The sequence below is a fragment of the Meriones unguiculatus genome, chromosome 8 (assembly GCF_030254825.1).
Source record: "Meriones unguiculatus strain TT.TT164.6M chromosome 8, Bangor_MerUng_6.1, whole genome shotgun sequence".
In the NCBI taxonomy this organism is placed as follows: Eukaryota; Metazoa; Chordata; class Mammalia; order Rodentia; family Muridae; genus Meriones; species Meriones unguiculatus.
Genome location: NC_083356.1, coordinates 43,651,178 through 43,658,938, shown reverse-complemented (window position 1 = coordinate 43,658,938; position 7,761 = coordinate 43,651,178). Strand labels below are relative to the sequence as shown.

At 38.6% G+C, this 7,761-nt stretch overlaps 1 pseudogene; it reads right to left on the bottom strand.

The window, feature by feature from the left end:
- Positions 1-2,766: 2,766 nt before the first annotated feature.
- LOC110561699 (kelch domain-containing protein 2-like) lies at positions 2,767-3,489 on the bottom strand (annotated as a pseudogene).
- Positions 3,490-7,761: the final 4,272 nt, after the last annotated feature.

The window sequence follows — 7,761 nt, the reverse complement described above, 5'->3', positions numbered from 1 at the left end:
CATTTTTACTTTATTTTTATGTGCAGAGAATGTTTAGAAAATGTCTCTGTCATACAATGAGCATTGTTTGACTATTTCCCCAAAGGCTATTTAATGACTCACCTGTAATGAGACATTGTATAAAATCATTCTCAAGTGCTCTGAAGACTTGGATATTTGTATGATGAATATAGGACACACCTGTTTCTTCAGAAGGAATGATAGTTTGATGTTCAGGAAAAGAAAACTAATCATTATTGTCCTGGCCTTCATTTTCTACTGCCCTATTTAGTTTTTGCATAACCCTCTAGAAGCCCATTTGCAATAAACATCAAAAGCATTTTGCACCCACTACTGCATGCTATAAGGTGAGTGAGGGTTGACATCTCATTGTATTCTTTTAGTATCCACACAGCTCCATGTCCACAGCTCCATGTCCACACAGCATGACTTTCCAAAATAGAAGATCTGTCTCTGTCTCTCTGCCTCTCATACTACTAAGTATCCATGGTTTGTCTTCCCTGCCTGCACTGTGAGTTTCTCTTCTGAAGCAAGCAAATACCTAACTCTGTCCTTAATTTAACCAAAAGTTGAGGAAGTTCTGCTTGTGTGTCCCAATATTACTGAAGCAAAGGAAGAGGCCACATTCAAAATGTAAATTTTGCCACTTACAGACTTCTCTGTGAATTTATGGTTGACATTTAGATCTGATAATTTTTTAACAGAGCATACATCATACGTGGAAAATCAGTCAGCACAGGCATTTGTATTCTTGTGAACCATCGTCCAGATTGTGGTAAATGCTACTTTCACCCATCCATCTTCTCTAACTTTCAGTCTTAAGTGAGCCACTAGGGGAGAGTGACATTCCCCACTGGCTGATCTCCAAGAGATTCTATTCTTTTAGGTTTTTTGCTTATTTATCAACCTAAGTTATAAGAATTATGTCTTAACTATGTATGAGACTAGTTCCACAATGCTGAGAAATAACTATTAGATTTTTGTCACTGAGACATTTCTGATTGGCACAATTAGAGGATATGTGCTACTGGTGTGGCACAGGTAAAGGGCAAAGATGACACCAAACATCTTACAGACCATGCGGAAGCCTCCTGTAACCAACTGTTTAGATCAAAACAATGTCAATGCCAAGATGCTGCGAAATCCTAGATCACCAAGACTATTTATCAATATTGAGATTCTCTGACCCTTGAATGTTATTGTTTCATAAAACACAAATATCTGTTGAGTGCCAAGAGGTACCATTGTGGTGGCAAAGCATCTCAAATTCCAGCCATGACCTACAGTGTCTGTGGTGTGGCCCCTTCTGCTTCTCTGGCCTTATGATCTGCCACTCTGCTCTGAGTGTATTGGCCACTCTCCTGTTCCTTCAACACGGCATACCCATTCTCTCCTTGGGTTATTGATATTCATTCTCACATCCTCATTCTTTGTGTACTTTTTCTAAAAACAGATTTCATAAAAGCCAACAGATATTTATAATTGTTGGATTTGACATGTCCTCACATTCATTTTCGCCTGCTTAAACTGCCTCATGTTCAGGCCATGTTACATTTTGTCAAAATACTCATTCTTAATGTGTAGTATGGAGAAACTCTCCAATGCAAATCTGTCAAGGAAATAAAGATTTTGTGTTCTTATGCCAGGCACACTAAAAAAAAAAAAAAAAAAAAAAATTAGGAAAATCTAGTATGTGTTCCCTATAGTCAAAATATATTAGTAAGATCAAGATCAATCTTCGTATCCAAAAGTTAGTCTCTCATGGTTATGGGGAGTAGATCGGTCCAGAAATGAGCATGCCTACCAGGTGTAGTAAATGTAGAGATGATTAGGTTTTAGGTATTGATTTCAGAATATTAGACAGATCAAGTATTTGTACCCTGCTTTTACATTACCTATCACCAAGCAGATGAGCTGACATTTTAAATTAAGTAGATGAAACTGCTCAGGGCTTGCTAATGGATGTCAAGAAATTAGATCATCACATTCAAGTGTTCAATCATGTATTCCTAAATTCCTCATACATGCATTATATGCCTGCAAGTGCTCCAAACATCTGGGGTGGCATAGGGTGTTCTACTAAATACAAATAAACACTGTGAAGATGTGTGTTGTGAAATGTTTACTAGTTGTGGAATGGGAGAAGAAACATAACATCTGTGTGACTGCATTAAGAAAAGGCTTTCTTCTGGCCAAGTAATGCTACATTTACGTTTCCAGAATATTTTAGGATATCCTGCTGGGGAACTTCTCTCGGGAGCTGCCTGGTGGAACTCTGGCCTCACATTACTTAATTAGTCCCTGAAAATTTTGCTTGAAAAGAGGGGTTCATTTTGCTTTGTTCATTTCTTCTCTGACATCTCTAATTCTCATCTTTGAAAGAGAGAGGGGCAGATAGTCAGAATTCCATGCGAACTTGGTTCTCTGATTCCCAGATGCCTCAGTTTCAACCACAGCAGAGAAATTTATCTTGCAAGAATACTGTGCACCCAATGTTTACTCCAGAGATAAACATTATTATCTTATTAACTTTCTCCTTTTAGTTTGATTCAGAAACTAAAGCTGTGTCTACAATTTCTTTTCTTTCTTTTTTTTTGTGTTAAATACATTTATTATAAACTTTAGACACAAAAATAGGTTCTCTCGACCATCCACATGCACATAAAACCCAGAAAGCTGCAAACTACAACAATGCATATAGTTATGCAAAGGGTGCCTCTCTGTGACAAACACAGGGTTGTTTTCCATGAAGGTAGACCGGAAGTATTATATACAAAGCCTTATGATCCAGAAGTGTTGTTGCTACCGAACCTGTGATTAACACTGTGAAGTAAGTGCTTTGGAAGGCAGTTCCACGAGCTGGCTAGCATTTCTTTAAAGCAGATGACTGCCTCTAAGCTTAGGCGTACAAGAGATTTTGGTTGAACTGAAAATATAAGTACTTCAGTATTTATGTATGATGTACAGCAGCTCTTTGATGGACCAGCAGATTGTTTGCACAAACACCAAAAACAATTACTTCTCCTTCATCACTTGCACAAGCCGGATGTTATAACCTTGGTTTTTCAGTATAAGGATGATTACACTGAATCCACTCATTTTTACTGATGCAGTAAATCCAGGCAACACTTAGTGGCTGTTTTTCAGTGATAAATCCTCCAAAGAGAAAAAGATGGTCTGAAGAGACCAGAGCGAGTGAGTGCTGGGATTGGCCAATGGGGCTAATACCTTGTGGAATTAATTCATTCCACTCCCATGAATCCAGATTCAGATAGTGATGATCATTCATGCTAGCATTTTGGTATCTGCCACCAAACACAAAGCCCTTGTTTCCACTGCCCTTGTGCAGTTGCACAAGCATGGACAGCATGAGGTGAAGGTACTTTACGATAGTGATGGGCTGGTCCAGGCAAATGTTTCAGTGTCTAAAATATGTACATGGTCATTCCACCCTCTTGGATGACTTGAATTCCAATTTCTATAAGCCATTTGTAGTTCAGTCTGTCAAACATTAACCGTAAACACAAAACTTACTATTCTCAGTCTAAAGTCTAGAAAGTATTAGCTATGTTTATAAACAGATAAATATGTGCCTGTCTCCTAGCTTCTGATGATGGATAGTTACCTGTGGTTCTTCTCATATTGTCATTCTGTTGCTCCAATCTCTTTGTCCATTTCCTGTGTCCCTCTGTCCTTGATGAACATCTCTTCGTATGAAGTGTTAGTCATGTTGGAAGCATGGCTGGGAGCATACTACTCTTGCACAGCTTTATCTTAATAGAAGGAGACAAGCTTTTACTGTTTGGGGTCATCCCGTCTGTGCTGTTGTGTTTGGGCATCCTTAAGTAACTAATGTGTTTGTGTAAGGTTCGAGAAGAAGAGGCCATTAGTGGCTGTTTGAGAGTGCATGCAAAGCACTAGGAGCAGGTGAAATTTGAGTGGAGTGCTGAGGGAAGGGGGAGGTGGTCTCTTCATAGCTGTGAGTTAAGTGGGAGCAATGAAGAGTTTGGAAAGGTCTTTGTTCCTGAATAACCTTAAGTAACCTGTGTAACTCCAACATGGAGCCAGACTGTGAGATGTTTTTAGCAAAGTCTATTGCAATTTTCTTTAGCAATAAGTGAGTTTATATGAATCTAAGAAGTTTTACCTTTGCAAGCTTTTTGTATATGTTGCAGGTGTGTCCGGGCAACAGTGCACATGCATTTAAATGTGCACCTACCCCCATATGGTTTTTCTTTCTTATTTTAATTTATTTTTAATTATGGAAGCTATTAAACAAACATGTTTTTGTTTATCTGCAGCTAAGTATATAGTTTCAACATATGGTGTGTATTTTGTTCTACTTCAGTTTATCTTAGGAAATCAGGTTTCCTAACTCTTGTTGGCAGTAGACACAAATGATTTATTTTATATTTTACCATTTACTTTCTCTCTTTCCTTTTTTACCTTTTGTCTTTCTGCATCTTCTCATCTTCTGTCTTTTCCCCCTTCCTTTCTCCATTTTTCTCCCTTTCCTCTTCTTTTATTTTCTTTTCCTTTCCTTTCTTTCCTTTTTCTCTGGAATGTCATGAAAGGCTTTTCCTGTTAATGAACTGTTTCACTGAATGACAGAGTACAATAGCTCTTTGGCTTGTAGATGTTTACTTAGCCTAGAAAGTATACAATATTGAAATAATCTTAATAAACAAATCAGGAAGGTTGTTTATTCTTTCACTTAAAGCTACCATGACTGGCACACAAGTGTTTTTATAACCTGGGTCCAAGCTTTAGCAGCCTCATTTTACCTTTTCACATCTCATTGCACTCATTTGCATCTCATTTGGCACTCTGTGCTTCCTTTACTTAGAAGGTGTTTTTCAGTCTTAAAGTCTATTGCACCTACCTTTTCTCCAAAACACAAGCTCCATGTTCCTTCTTCTAAATAATTTTTTGTGTGTTTGCAGGTAAACTGATTAGCAATTTTTCTGAATTTGCCTAAAACCCTATATGGTCTTCTATTATTGTTTGTTGTGGTTTTTGTATATTTTATATAGATTTCATCTGGTAGGATAAAGTGAAAGAGTTCCTCCCTTTTCCAAAGCACGGTGTCCTATAGAATGGTTAAAACAAGGGGAGCTTCAAAAATTCTCACCAAAAATACAAAATGAAAAGAGATTTCAGTTTTTCATAACCATGCAGCACTTCCCCAAAAAAATCTCTCTGTTTCTCTCTCTGCTCTCTCTCTCTCTCTCTCTCTCTCTCTCTCTCTCTCTCTCTCTCTCTGTCTCCACACACACACACACACACACACACACACACACACACCTCAATTTGAAGATCACAGGCTTTATCAGAAATGGTGCCAGGGGCAGAACCTTCTTAAAACACAGTGTCAAATATTGCTATCAGAACTAACCCTTTCTTCATATGCCCATCTATATAGCAGAACCTCTAATGGATGCCAAATGCAGTGCAGAAACAACAGGGCAATGCACATACTTTTGCAGTGACACTAGAAAGAAAGGCTCACGACTCATGCCAACTCTAAAACCTGGAAATAGTTACACTAAACTGAGATGGTTGCTTAGATCCAGGGCAGTGTAAGCAAGTCATGCACAGTTATGAGAGGAAGAAGTGCCACATGTAAGCAATGCTAATCCTGTCTGAGCTCCCGCCTTTTCTCTTGAAGTTCCATCTTAACGTTCACAGCACATTATTTAGCCCACTGCAAATGAATTTTGTGTCTATTGAGTGAATGAATGAATTAATTAATGCACAAATATGAGAATGACTGATGGCCTACTCTGATAAATGACTGGAATTCAGATTTATCAGATTTATCGATACAGTTCTGTGATTACTAATTCCAAGATCACCATTGCACCTTCTCAATTAATTGCAGCGTCAGTGGTCTTGACAGCAGCCTTTCCACTTTTATGCACTGCACTGATTAGGGCAATGGTGTCTGTGAGTGCTTATGAACCTTAGAAATAGCACTAATGCAATGTAAAAAAATATGAACACCATGAAATAAAGGAAGAGTGTATTGGGCTTATATAAGGCAGTAGAACAGAGAATAGACATAGAGAATGAAGAGCTAGTGGAAAAGGAGAAGCAGAGAGGGGTCACAGGGTCCACACACACACTGAAAGTCAGCCCTGTCACACCCCACCCCAACCTCTTCTCATGTACTTACAAAACAATTGCTCCTTCCTGGTATCTCCATCTTCCTTTCAGGTAGATGCTCTGAGTGCTTTCTCATTCTTTAGTGAGTCCAATTTAATGCCAATTGTAATTGCCCTGTCACTAGGCCCTGAGTTGGGTATGCTTGCTCCATTTGTAGGCTACAGACCTTGCCTTTTAGAATCCCATTAGAAAGGTAACGTGAAAAGGGACCACAGGGGGAAAGTTTTACAAAACACCAAGTGCTGCGGAAAATGGATCTGTTAAGTATCTTTATATTGTTCCTTTGAGAGAAGAATATTTTTATGTTAGGAAACAGCCTTATAGAGCTCAAGAACCAGAGGTTTTAGGTCACTTATTATGTCTGGTAGGATTCTAGATCCCAAATTTATGATGCTTTTTTTTCCTTCAAATTTGTGGCTTTTTACCTGCTTTAATGTTTATCTCCACTTTCTTAATTCTCATCTTCAAAAACTATACAGCTTCAGATAGCATCAACAGTACCAGAACAGCAGTTCAGAACATATATTTTAATTATAAATGAAAAGCCTTGCTCATTATATTTACTATTAGTTCAGCAGCATGTTTGACTCGATTGCCAACTTCATGTGAAACGATGTAAAAAAGCAGATTTTTTTTATGGTTAGAATGGAACTTTGTTGTTAAGCACCCCGTACTACTGAAACCGGAGCTGTTAAATACTTAATGGATGCCTCGCCTAGTGGCAAGTGACCCATGCATCACACCCATGTGCTCTGCATTTTACTGTTGGGTGTCACAAAACTCCATGCTGCTTATCCGAGTGTGTCTGGCTGGCAAGAACCAATGCTCTCTGTATACAATAGTAAACACTCCAAGTACCACATGGCAGTGTCTTAATAGCTATTCTACATATATCTGGAGCCTCAGTTCATTAACCAGTTGTCCTCAGCTGTCCAGAGTGAAAGGGTGAAAGGGAATGATTTTGTTGTAGAAGAAATAGACCTTAAGCCTTGTCATCCCCTCTGGTGGAAAGGTATAGCGAGATACAATTGAGAAAGGAAACCCAGGAAAAAGATCAGCAGGAATCCATTGTCATTTGTTATGTTTTCTGTAGGACCAAACATATTTAATTTAATATCTATACATGAATATAATATAATTTTATCAACTCTACTTCCATTCACTCTCCTCCAAATCCCCACCTATCTCCCTTACCACTTTCCCCTCCTTACTTCCCATCCCTTTCTCTGTTTTTCCTTGTTTTTCTTTCTCTGTTGCTCTCCCTTATTTCCTATACAGCTGCAGGACTCTTAAGGGCACTCACAGAGCCCCCGAAACCCATTTACAGTCTTCCTCCATCTTCATTCTCTTTCAGGATTCAGTTCACCTCTGCTTTCCCATATTTAATTCAATTTGAGATTCTTTGGCTCTTCTATCTTCAGCCAATATGTACACATGGAAAAGTTCCAAATGCGAATAATGAAAATGATGCAATTGCTGGGCTGGGAGTAGTTTCATTACTTAGGGCCAAGGCTATATAAGCAATTCTCTGCAGCATGTTTCTGTCCAAGAATTAAACAGACAGACCTCTTAGAAAACCATGCCCAGGTCTACCCA